Below are 13,306 nucleotides of genomic sequence, written 5' to 3' on the forward strand. Positions count from 1 at the left end.
GCATTCAGAAAAGTTAGAGTGTATTAAAACATGTTTCAATTCAATTTGCTTTAAATTGAAAAGAAAAAAAATGCAAACAATACACAATTTTGTTCAAAATTCACATTTTTGAACAGGATAGAAATACGGTATGGTACTTTATACTAGAAAATATCATTAATAATAAATGTTTTTCAACAAAGCCTGACGCATTTCATGCATAGTGCCCTAAATCATAGGCTCAGTTTATTAATAAATTATTTTCAACAAAGCCTGATGCATTTCATGCATAGTGCCCTAAATCACAGGCTCCATTTATTGATAAAGTATTTTCAACAAAGCCTGTTGCATTTCATGCATAGTGCCCTAAATCATCGGCTCCATTTATTGATAAAGTATTTTCAACAAAGCCTGTTGCATTTCATGCATAGTGCCCTAAATCATCGGCTCCATTTATTGATAAAGTATTTTCCACAAAGCCTGATGCATTTCATGCATAGTGCCCTAAATCATAGGCTCCATGTATTGATAAAGTATTTTCAAGAAACCTGTTGCATTTCATGCATAGTGCCCTAAATCACAGGCTCCATTTATTAATAAAGTATTTTCAACAAAGCCTGATATGTTTCATTCATAGTGCGGGCCTACGTATATATATTTAATGGTTTAATAAATATATATTATTTGCTGTTCTGTGTGGATCCTTGTTAGGGGCAATTTCACTAAAGCGCGAAGTGGCTAACGCTAGCGCAAATTCGCCGGCGTGACGTCATTTCGTTACTTCGCTGATTTACTAACGGGCGCTGGCGTAAATTCGCTAGCGAAGTGGACCTACTCTTGCGCTACTTCGCACCCTTACGCCAGGTGAAGTTGCGCTATGGCAAATGGGATGTAACTAAGCTAATTCACTAACTTGCGCATTTTACTGAACGTTGCCTCTTGCGCCAGACTTGCCTTCGCCAACTCAGACCAGGCAAAGTGCAATAGAGTAGATAGGGATTGCTTCAAAAAAAGCTGGAATTTTTTCTAAGTCGCAAAAAACGCTGGCGTCTTTTCCTTTTTTAAGGGTGATAGGCTGAAAAAGATTGTTAATTTTTTTGGGGGTACCCTCTTTCCCCCCTACATTTCCTAACATATGGTGCCTAAACTATACAGTGGGCACATGTATAGGGCAAAATAACAACTCTATTTTATTTTATGAAGCTTTCCCAGGCTTGTGTAGTGTAATGTATTTGCTGCTACATATACCTCCATTGTACTTTAACTTGGCGCCGTATGCAAATTAGGCATCGCTAGTGTAACTTCGGTTTGCTTGACGAATTAACGCTAGCGCAACTTTGCTACCGTTCGCCTCCCTGAGCGCAACTTCGCATTTTAGTGAATTTGTGTAGCGCTGGCGAAACTACGCCTGGCGAAGTGCGGCGGAGTGTGGCGAAGCTACCGCCGGCTCAACTTCAGATCTTAGTGAATCTGCCCCTTAGTGTCTACCACGTTGGTGTATTTTCCCACCCATGACAGTATCTCCTTAGCTGCTGTTCCTCATGAAACATCAAACAGTTGAGAAACGTCAACAGTATGGCACAGTAATGGGTATCTTTTTTCATAATTTTCCTTGAATTTCCAGCAATTATAAAGGCCTGGGATGCATTAGAACACCATCCCTCACATGGCACGTTATTGTGCAATAAAACAATTGGGTTTCATTTGTCGACTTTATTAGATCCTGGTGTTATGCAGGGGATCTCCACCAGTGAAACCCTAGAGTATCTCTCATAGCAACTTAATAGTACGATATAAAGGAACCCTCTCAGCATATGTGCCAAAATTGCTGCCTGCTTGTTATCGATACATCCAATCTCCAGGATGAACCATCTCTGCAAATTGTGGTTTATCCTAACACTAATCTGTATATTTTCCTAAGTTTGTATTTACTGAGTTATGAGTGAGCAGGTTCAACTTTATTCTCGCCTTACTTGACTCTCGGGGGACAGATCTCTATCACCATGTACAATATGCTTCTGGCTTTTGAAAAAGGATCTACAGCTTGATAGGAATTTGAAACGTTGCTCCAGAAATTGCAATAAGTGAATTATGTATGAAATGTTTTGTGTGATTGAAATATTTTATCCAAGACGTTTTATAATAAATTTATGAAACTATAAACTTTATAGATTTTTTTTTTCTTTGTCCAAGTTTCCTGGCACAGCAAGTGTAGAGCTGGAGGCGTACTATGTACTTTGACCAAATTCCGGACTGTTGCCTACTCCATAGGGAACAGGGAATCTGCCGTAAGCAGTGTCATATATCAGAGACTTTAAAGTGTCATCCTACGTGTAGTTAATGTTGAATAATCCTTACAAACCTCTATATAAAATATTAAAGAAATTCAATAAAAAAAGAGCAGTAAAAAATCTTAGATTCACTGGTGGACTTTAAAAAAAAAGAATACAACCTCCTATTTTTATCATTATTTCATTACAATGACTGTTACCCACTGTGGTACTCCATACAAGTAGATTACATCCCCCCATGGAAACTGTAGTCCATAGGGGTAACATAGTGGTCTTAAGAGGCTTTGATAATAAACTAGGAACAATTATGGAAGCTAGACTGGGACACAGGGGTATAGACAAGTAGAAAGAGACTGTTACAAATACAGGAAGAGATATACAAAGAGGCAGCAAGGGGTTATATGGTGGGATGCACCTATGTCATCAACCATTGGCACCTTCACCAGCCACCATTCACACCTCACTACCCCACTGCCAACCTTGCACCTCTGTTCTAGGTAGAACTTAGGAATGGGCAAACAGTAAATTTTGAATTTTCCACTCTGTTCCCAGTGCAGATACAGTCTACTGCCCCTAGAAACATGCCACCATAGGCCTGGGCCTTTGTGACCTTCCCAGAGATCTGGACCGGTAGACAGACAGGTACTGATCCAGGATATTATAAAGTCAAGGAAAGGCACTATACATAGACGGACAAAAAACAGATATATAGGTAAGAATCTTAAGCGAGTGATGAATTGGCATTTAGGAAGAGAAGACATACAGGGACTGACACAAGTAAAAACAATACAGGAGGTGCTAATAAGGGTGAGAAAAACCCTAAATTGAAAGAGAAAAAAGAGCAAAGATGAAAGCAGAAAAGTAAAATTTAGGTGTTGGCAAAGTTTAGTACAAGACTAAGCAAGTATTGAGAAGCAAGAGGTATAGTGGAAGCTAAAACTCGGGCCTTAGGTACAACGAATCAATCAAAGGGAACCAGAAGTATTCATTTAAAACCTGTAACTGCAGCAATAAGTTGTATTTGAGGCTATTAGACTATTAGGTGTATCAGTTGGCATTGCCAATAGTAGTAGAAAGGCAAAATGGAAGCATTTCAACTGCTGTGGTTCTTAATTGGAGAACCTCATTGATTAAACCCCCAGATGCCATACAATTTAAAGTTCCAGGACTGATTTGAACTAAACTAAGTCTTAAAAGACTATGACCTCTGTTATTGCCTTTGATAGATCTAGCAAAATCCTTAGAAAATCTCTTTCAGCCATGAGGTAACCTATTCTTATTGTAAGAGGAAATTGCACACTCAGGCCCTTCAGAATAGGTTCCGCCTGGTGCTCAGACCGTAAGGGAGATGGCACTCCCAATTACATGTAGCAAGACGATAGGAACGGCACACAAGACGATTCAAACAGGGAACTAGCCCCTTGTGCATTTATTGCGTCACAACATTTCGTCAGGTGATGGTAACCTACTGTATTCTTATAACATAGTTTTGCTTTGCAGTTTCCTTGTTTCAGCTGGTATAGCTTTCCTGACAGTTGGTACCAACCCTTGCTCTGTATGCAGTAGCCATTGCTTTCAATCCACTTGAGTTGTAGTGCACTTCTTGCCCTTGTGCATAGCACCAGCCCAGTACCCTATCTCATCTAGATATCATAGGACTGTGTCCTAACCTAACCACCTACAAAATAATGGAAAAGCATGCTAAACTCCAAAGTATTTATTTGGTTCTTCTCTTCACAATGGTCCATTCTAGTCTGTAATATTGGAAGAACAGAATGCTCGCAAGAGAAAATAGACAGAACAGGAGTATTTAATTTATCAGATTGTATGAAGAGCGTCTGCCTTTGTAATTGTTAGAGCCAGACCTGGTCCTTCTAAAAGTGAAAAGGATGGACAATCTCTTCCTAGCTGAGCTTTCAGACAAAGGATAGGGATTATTTGTAAGGCAACCCTTGAATGTTACCAAGGTACCGTATGTCATTGTTCTTTTCAACCTGACAACTATGAAGAATTCACCTTCTACTGTTTAGGTCCTTCTCTTGTCTTTTTACACTGAACGATGCAGCCCTTCCTTATTCAGGTCTTCTCACATTTCCATATGCTCTACCTCTACTCTCAGTTAATGTGGGCCAGTGTAGTGATGAATGCAAATATGTCACATTAAATCCTTGACTACCTATATGTGTGTCAGGTTCAGTTAATATTAGCCCTTAGTCTCTTTGTTTAATGACTCCCAAGGAAGAACAAGAAGATGTGTGTCTGCTGAGTTTGCCTACCTGCCAAGTACCTCATGGTCTAGACTTCAAAGCCTGGCAGGCATACACAACTTATCTGTCAATTATCTACCATATATATATATTGTATGTGTGTTTTTATTACTTCTGGCAGACTAATGAGGCAATTGTACTCTAAAAACAGTACTTTCTCCAAAGTTTTTCTTGCTTCAACCTTTAAATATACGTCATATCATAATAAAATGATAGTACAGAGAATTAGAAGACCATATCTGGTTAGTTGAAATATCCAATTTGAGTTCAATTTCAATATCATTTCTACAAAACACTAATTTAAAAAGTTTCACTCCTTTTTTTCCAATGGAAATCTGCTGTTATTTTGGAGGATATTAATTAGATCCAAACACCCGTTTTCCAGAAAGCTCGGAATTACAGGAAGTCCTACAGACTCCATTTTATCCAAATAATTACATTTTCAAAAAAAATATTTCCCTTTTCTCTTTAATAATAAAACAGTAGTTTGTACTAGATCCCAATTAAGCTATAATTAATCCTTATTGGAAACAAATAAAGCCTATTGGGTTTATTTAATGTTTAAATAATTTTTGTGTAGATTTAAGTAATGAAGACCCAAATTACAGAAAGACCCAATATCTAGAGTCCCATGCACCCTCCATACCTGCACCAACTAAAGAGTGCCAATGCAGTTACATGTAGTAAACAATCAGTGTTGCTTTGGTTTTCTAATTTGTAGGAGACTGATCAAATCTAATAGCTATTGGGTAACTGCATTGGTGCTGTTTAGCATGTATATTAGACAATCAGTCCCACTGTTCAGTCAGTATATTCTCTAATTATATAGAAATAGGGCAGATGTGGCTCTCTGTGGCATTTTTTAGCCCCAGGTTTCCTAGGGGTTCTACAGGCTTCTTTGTAAGACATCATCATTTTTAGTATAATGTTGCCTTGAATATGTCATACATTAACAAACTGACCCCCTACTTGGATGAAAAGTAAAAAGAATAGCACTGATATTGCATGGTTATAGAGAATACTGTACAGAATTGTTTAGGCTCATCAAGTCTGTCTCCCATGGAGCTTACAGTAGGGCAGGCTTTTTGAAACCACAATTAACTCTATTTCTCTAAAATGAGCAATGCCATGAAATTACGATTGGACAAAAAAATGCAGAAAAAAGAACAAATATCACTAAAACCTCTAAAAGTCTGAATGGCTAAAAGTCCTATAGGATCAGCTCCCATTGATTTCTACTTTTACTTGGATAAGTGTTGTATTAAAGTTTTTCTTGGTTTTTACACTTAATAAATATATTTTTTTCACTTTTGAGAGATTTTTAGAGTAAAATCACGATTTCAGAAAAAGAGGAAATTTAATGTTAGTGAATAGGCCTCTAAGTGTTTCGCTTGTGTCCATAATATTCCAGTTTTCCAATGAGGAAACTACCAGAAAGTAAGTATATTGTCCAAGACCACAAAGCAGTTATGAGTAGTGAATTCATTGCTCTTGGAACCATAGTCCTGTAACCAGTGAGACCCCAAGGCTCTCTATAATAATCAGTTTCACATTAATGTCTCTTGATTGTAGACTATGCACTCACTTTACCCTCTAGTTATTGCTTATGGCCCATTTCTACATTTTGTGAATCAAGACTAAACAAATCAGTCTTGTCTATTTGTCCGTTTTTTGTCTTGTAGTTTATCGTAGTCTTGATGTAACCAATTAATGTTCAGAGACTTGGGGGTTAAAGATGTGCTTGGCTGGCAATGAAAGTGCTTCAGTATATGGATTCTGGGACAGGGCCACTTGGACTTATGGGGGGAAATCATGACCAAGGAAAAAACTAGACTGAGGAGAACAGGCCAAAATCCAACATGCTGTATCTGAAGGTTTAAACAATCTCACAGTCAGAATCCAAGCAATGGTCAGAGCTGGCAGCAAAAAGAATAGTCAAGGTCAGGAAGCAGTTATCAAACAGGAAAGTTATATAGATGACACTTTGGCATTAGTTGGCCCATTTATGAAATATGTTTCTCTGAATCTTACTTTTTAGTGCAAAAAAAAAAGTTTTCATATAGCTACTTAAGCCACAATTTTTTGGTTATCTATGAATACAAAAGTATGGCAAGTAAAAGCTGTCAAGGTCATGTAGAAGTCAATGGAAGTTCCCTTTCTTTTCTTGCAAAAAATTTTTCTTGCAAAGCTTTTCATTTGTGGTTTTAGAGGTTTTCGGAGATCAAACCATTTACTGTCGTACAAATTTTTTGTTCGTTCACAAAAAAATTGTGGTTTTTGCATTTTTTTCAGCAGCTATTTACGTTATTACTTTTGTATTTGGATCTTTTAATAATTTTCATGGCATGCATGGTTTTAGAGAAATACCCCCATATGAAATAAAAGGTACTAAGTTTGCCCAGTAGCAGTAAAACTTAGCAACCAATAAGGTGTTTGCTTTGAAACTTAGCGCCTTTTATTACATAACCCGTATAGAGTTTAATCGTGGTTTCAAAAAACCTCTTAAAACTAAAAAATATGACTTTTAATAAAGATGCCTTCACAAGTCCAAAGTCTTAAGTTGGGCATAAATAGGTAAATTTAAACTACTAACTAGGATGCTTCAAATACTTTAGAATCTGTAGCTTATAGGACCATGCATGGGGGCCAAAATGGAAGACTGGCTGACAGATATTCATGTGATGAAGACCACATAATTCCATAAGACATAGGTCTTTTCATTGGCCCATAGTCACATTACTTGGATCCGCCCAAATTGACCCTCCATGTGTAAAAGATCCATTGGTTTGGCAAGGTCGGCCAACAACTTGATGTTTTTATGCATGACCACCAAGCAGAATATTGGGACTATAAATGCCGGTCAACAATGGGCCACAGTTAACAGGATATTCCCCCAGTTCCTTTACTAATGACCCCAAACTATTGTAAATGAAAGCAACAATCAACAGACCTGCTCTGCCATGATAATGTTGTGCTGCCTATAAAGTTTCGACCAAACAAATTTAATTTCTGGCACTTTTGCCCCTTTTTTCACATCTTTTGTCTGTTCCATTTCTAGAACAAATATGAAATAAAACATATCTGAGTTAAAACCATCCCTTCCCCCAGCCACTGAGTGACAAGAGACCAGTGTCAAGTAAGAAAATGAAATGTAAATTTTATTAAAGACCCTCTCATCTCTCTGTATCAATCCAGATTGCAGGCTAACATAGCAAATCAAATCCTGTGTTCAGTGGGCCTCGGGCAAACTGAGAATCGTTTCCTCTTAATACTATTCCCTCCCAGTAAAATATTTTCCTGTTTAGTGAATGGAAATTGAAAATGCAAACGGTGTTCTAATCCTGAGAAAAGTGCGCCGAATAAAACAGCATTTTAGGAAATCGCTTCCCCTCAATGTCTGAAAAGAGATAATGAGTTATTTTCCTGTATTCCCATTTAGATGGTTTATGTATGTATATATATATATATATATATATATATATATATATATATATATATATATATATATATATATATATATATAATACTCAAATTGCATGGAAGCTTTACAGCTATAACATTCTATAGTGGGTCCTTTTAAAGAAAACAAAAAATTATCTTTAAAGAGGCTCCGTTATTTGCAGTGGGTATGGAAATCATTGTAAAATATTTAAATGCACTTTTAAAAATAATAAGAATACATTTGATTTCTTTATTTTATGCCCAAGATCCAGTCTATTGTATTGTTGCTGAGCAATGTTCAAGATCCAAGTTTCTCGCATTGTTGCCGAGCATTCCTCAGGATCCATGTTTCTTGCATTGTTGCTGAGCAGTGTTCAGGATTTAGAGCTACATCATTGTTGCCGAGCAATGCTCATGATCCAAGTTTCTTGCATTGTTGCCCAGCAATGCTCAGGATCCATGTTTCTCACATTGTTGCGCAGCAATGCTTATGATCCAAGTTTTTGGTATCATTGCTGAGCAATGCTCAGGATCCATGTTTCTCACATTGTTGCCCAGCAATGCTCAGGATCCCTGTTTCTCGCATTATTGCCCAGAAATGCTCATGATTCAAGTTTTTGGTATCGTTGCTGAGCAATGCTCAGGATCCATGTTTCTTGCATTGTTGCCCAGCAATGCTCAGGATCCCTGTTTCTCGCATTGTTGCCCAGCAATGCTCATGATTCAAGATTTTGGTATCGTTGCTGAGCAATGCTCAGGATCCATGTTTCTCGCATTGTTGCCCAGCAATGCTCAGGATCCATGTTTCTTGCATTGTTGCCCAGCAATGCTCAGGATCCCTGTTTCTCACATTGTTGCCCAGCAATGCTCATGATTCAAGTTTTTGGTATCGTTGCTGAGCAATGCTCAGGATCCATGTTTCTCGCATTGTTGCCGAGCAATGCTCAGGATCCATGTTTCTCGCATTGTTGCCCAGCAATGCTCAGGATCCATGTTTCTCGCATTGTTGCCCGGCAATGCTCAGGATCCATGTTTCTTGCATTGTTGCCCAGCAATGCTCAGGATCCATGTTTCTCGCATTGTTGCCCAGCAATGCTCAGGATCCATGTTTCTTGCATTGTTGCCCAGCAATGCTCAGGATCCATGTTTCTCGCATTGTTGCCCAGCAATGCTCATGATTCAAGTTTTTGGTATCGTTGCTGAGCAATGCTCAAGATCCATGTTTCTCGCATTGTTGCCATGCAATGTTCAGGACCCATTTTTTTTTTTTGCATTCTTTTGACAGCAATGGCAAGTCTGCATTGTTGCCTATTAAAGAGTTAAACAGTTCTTTACTCAAGCTATAAAGGAGTAAAAAAACATCTTTCAGTGTATTCAGTAAACAAACCTACAATCTTGAATGTTAAATGAAAAGATTAATTAAACTTTCTAACAGACATTTGTTAAGATGATTCCTTTTTATTTATTTTTTTATAGAACGTAAGAGAAGGCTCGTTGCATAATGTTCACATCTCATTTGTATGCAATTTCATGATATTGCCTTTGCATACAATCTGCATAAATTTTATCATACAATGTGCCTTCATACTTTTTACAATGCAAAGCAGCCATTCAATGAAAATCACAGACCGGCTAAAAAGAAGAAAAAAAAATACCACAATGCAATGTGAAAAAGGACAGTAAACAAAAGAGAAAAATTATATTTTGAATACAATGTTTAATGTGGCTGTAAACTAGAATAGAGAAAAAAAGAAAGAAAAGCTTTATTTGTATCCTACTGTAAAGGCTGCCATTAAAGAAGAAAAACTCCAGCATTGCCACTAGGCTCCCAAGATCAGGAAAAAGGAATAAGTAAAATGGAGATAAACAATTTGCACTGTCATAGACAGAGGGTGAATTTGTTTGGAGCTGCTAAATAAAGACATTTTCTAGCATATTTCCTCTAGTATCCCTGGGCAAATTCTACATATTTCACCACAGCACAATAAAGCCAGGGACACTCCAAGCCTTCATTAAAATCCATCTATGAGTAGAGCTCAAGTCTTTGGTTGAGCATTTGGGATATCTGGCTGTTGGATATTTTTAGGATGTAGTCCAAAATGTACTTATTCAATCTGCTGGCTCAAACAATCTGGGTCAGTCAATAATCCCACATGGACGTTCATTGGTCAAACCTGTCTCACCAGTCTGGTCAATGAATTGTTTGCCTCACTGTGTAATCTGCAAATTCACTTGGCAGCAGAGGAACATAAACACACAAACAAATGACCAATACATTTTTGGAACTTAGTGAAGAAGTATTTGATTTAGATGACAGTTTTTATAAAAAAGTTTTGGGCCAATATACTGTTTGCCTCACCGTGTAATCTGCAAATTCACTTGGTAGAGGAGGAACATAAACACACACACAAATGATCAATACATTTAGACAGAATTTTTTGGATCTTAGTGAATACATTTTCAATTTAGTTTTTATGAAAAAGTTTTGGGGCCGATGAACTGTTTGCCTTACTGTGCAAAATTAACTTGGCAGCAGAGAAACATAAACACACACACACACAAATGATTAATACATTTAGGCAGAAATTTTTGGAACTCAACGAAGAAATGTTTGATTTAGATGACAGTTTTTATGAAAAAGTGTGAGGGCCAATGAACTGTTTGCCTCACTGTGTAATCTGCAAATTCACTTGGCAGCAGAAGAATAAACACACACACAAATGATCAATAAATGTAGTCAAAAATCTTAGCAACTAAGTTAAGAAATATTTGGTTTAGATGACAGTTTTTATGAAAAAGGGTTGGGCCAATGAACTGTTTGCCTCACTGTGTAATCTGCAAATTCACTTGGCAGCAGAGGAATAAACACACACACAAATGATCAATAAATGTAGTCAAAAATCTTAGCAACTAAGTGAAGAAATATTTGGTTTAGATGACAGTTTTTATGAAAAAGGGTTGGGCCAATGAACTGTTTGCCTCACTGTGTAATCTGCAAATTCACTTGGCAACAGAGAAACATAAACACACACAAATGATCAATAAATTTAGGCAGAAACTTTTGGAACTCAATGAAGAAATATTTGATTTAGATGACAGTTTTTATCGAAATGTTTTGTGCCAATGAACTGTTTGCCTCACCGTGTAATCTGCAAATTCACTTGGCAACAGAGAAACATAAACACACACAAATGATCAATAAATTTAGGCAGAAATTTTTGGAACTCAATGAAGAAATATTTGATTTAGATGACAGTTTTTATCAAAATGTTTTGTGCCAATGAACTGTTTGCCTCACTGTGTAATCTGCAAATTCACTTGGCAACAGAGAAACATAAACACACACAAATGATCAATACATTTAGGCAGAAACTTTTGCAACTCAATGAAGAAATATTTGATTTAGATGACAGTTTTTATCAAAATGTTTTGTGCCAATGAACTGTTTGCCTCACCGCATAATCTGTAAATTCACTTGGCAGTGGAGGAACATAAACACACACACACAAATGGAAATGATCAACTTTAGGCAGAAATGTTTGGAACACAGTGAAAAAATATTTGGTTTAGATGACACTTTTTTATAAAAAAGTGTTAGCACCCAAAACTATAAAGTTATTAAAACCTTTTGAAAGGCATAATGAAAATGTCTGCCAGACTATCCCACCATTACTGGTAATAAAGTATAGACCAATTTATAACAGGTCTATAACTAGGTCTAAATGATACCCACCATTGGGCATTCATAAAGAAACCTTGCGGACTGAATTTTTTGCAAACAAACAATCAGAGTTGTGATGCCACTTCTTGATGCCAATACAGCCTCAATGTGCCTGGGCAACGAGAGTTGGGTTCCACCATACTGAGGAATGTGCCTGTGCTGCTAAGAAAGCCTCCATTGGCCCTCCACATTTTTGATGCCCTTGGATAGACTGGCCAGTGTCATTGTGCAGATGATAGGCATAAGCAATGAGCTAATACTGGTACAATTTTGCACTTTTTAAAAAATATTGCCAAGATACATCTGCATCATTATGGGAATAAGTTGGAGGGTATCCGCTCGTCAACTGGGGCAACAGAAAATACATCTTGCATGAGCGAGCCACGGAAAAAAAATAGTCCCAGCAGGAAATAATGCTGAATGCTTTAATATGGTGAAGTAATGAGTAATGGAGAGTACATAGTTCATTCTATGAAAACTACATAAAAAAAGATCATGGAAACGACACAGGTCAACACAGCATTTAAAAATTGGTTAGCCAGGCAGGGTGAATAAGCCCTTGTACATATTAATGGAACAAAGTCACTATGAGAACTCTACCTTCATCGTCACGGTACAAGGAATTCAGAGGACAGAAACGACCACATGGGACATGCAAATATTCAAATATTCTTCTCAGGAAAACGCCTTAGGAGTTGTTCATTAAGCAAAAGCAGTTTTATCTTTTAGGGGTTAGTGTCTGCTGCTGGTGTCTTCATTTACAGTCTTGTAAATCACCATCTATTTCAGCCTTACATTATTCTAGGTAATTCTCACTGAAGCGATTGAGGTCATAATCCTTAAGTGAGGGCACAAGGACATAGAAAGTCAGGGTGGGAAAGGAGGTATGTGGAAAACGGTGTGATCAAGGAGATATTCTATGAATGTTTCCAATGATACAGGCAAACCTGCTATGAATTGTGTCTTGTAATATTTTGTTTATAAAAGTGGTGGGCTTTTGTGTTGTTATTGTTGCTTCTAGGGTGTATGGAGCAAGTAAAGATGGAGCAAATTTTTCTTTACATGTATTTTCTGGGAGGATAACCTTGCAGAAATTACCTAAACCAATACCCACTACATACACACAAAAGCTCTGTATTAAATAAATTTTTGAGGGCCCTTTCTAACTGGATGGCTGAATGTTGTGGATGGTGGTTTGAGAACCATGGGAATATGTAACTGGTGTCAGTGTGGGTTGGATTGGGAAGAGTAGAGAAGCATTGTGGAGGAAGCCGGGGCCTTGCACCATAGGGTAAGGTAGGGTCTAACTGTGCTAACTAAATTTCTTAGCAATTCTTTCTCAGAAAAACCTGGACTTTAAATGTGTACATTAGCACTTAAGGTACTCTGGTGGAAGGGATCACATGGCTTCTGTTGAACAATAATCTAACAGGAATGGGCATGGTGTAGATGTCAATGTATTCCTTTGAGATGTTATAATGCAACCCAGCACCATTACTGTATTAACAGACTGAAGTAGTATTCACTTAGGGGTTCCAGCTACAGATACAAGGCCTTCCAAGGAGATCATCATGGTTCTTGAGTCTTTACACTAGTAGAACGACTTC

This window comes from Xenopus laevis, chromosome 5L (genome assembly GCF_017654675.1).
Source record: "Xenopus laevis strain J_2021 chromosome 5L, Xenopus_laevis_v10.1, whole genome shotgun sequence".
Taxonomy (NCBI): Eukaryota; Metazoa; Chordata; class Amphibia; order Anura; family Pipidae; genus Xenopus; species Xenopus laevis.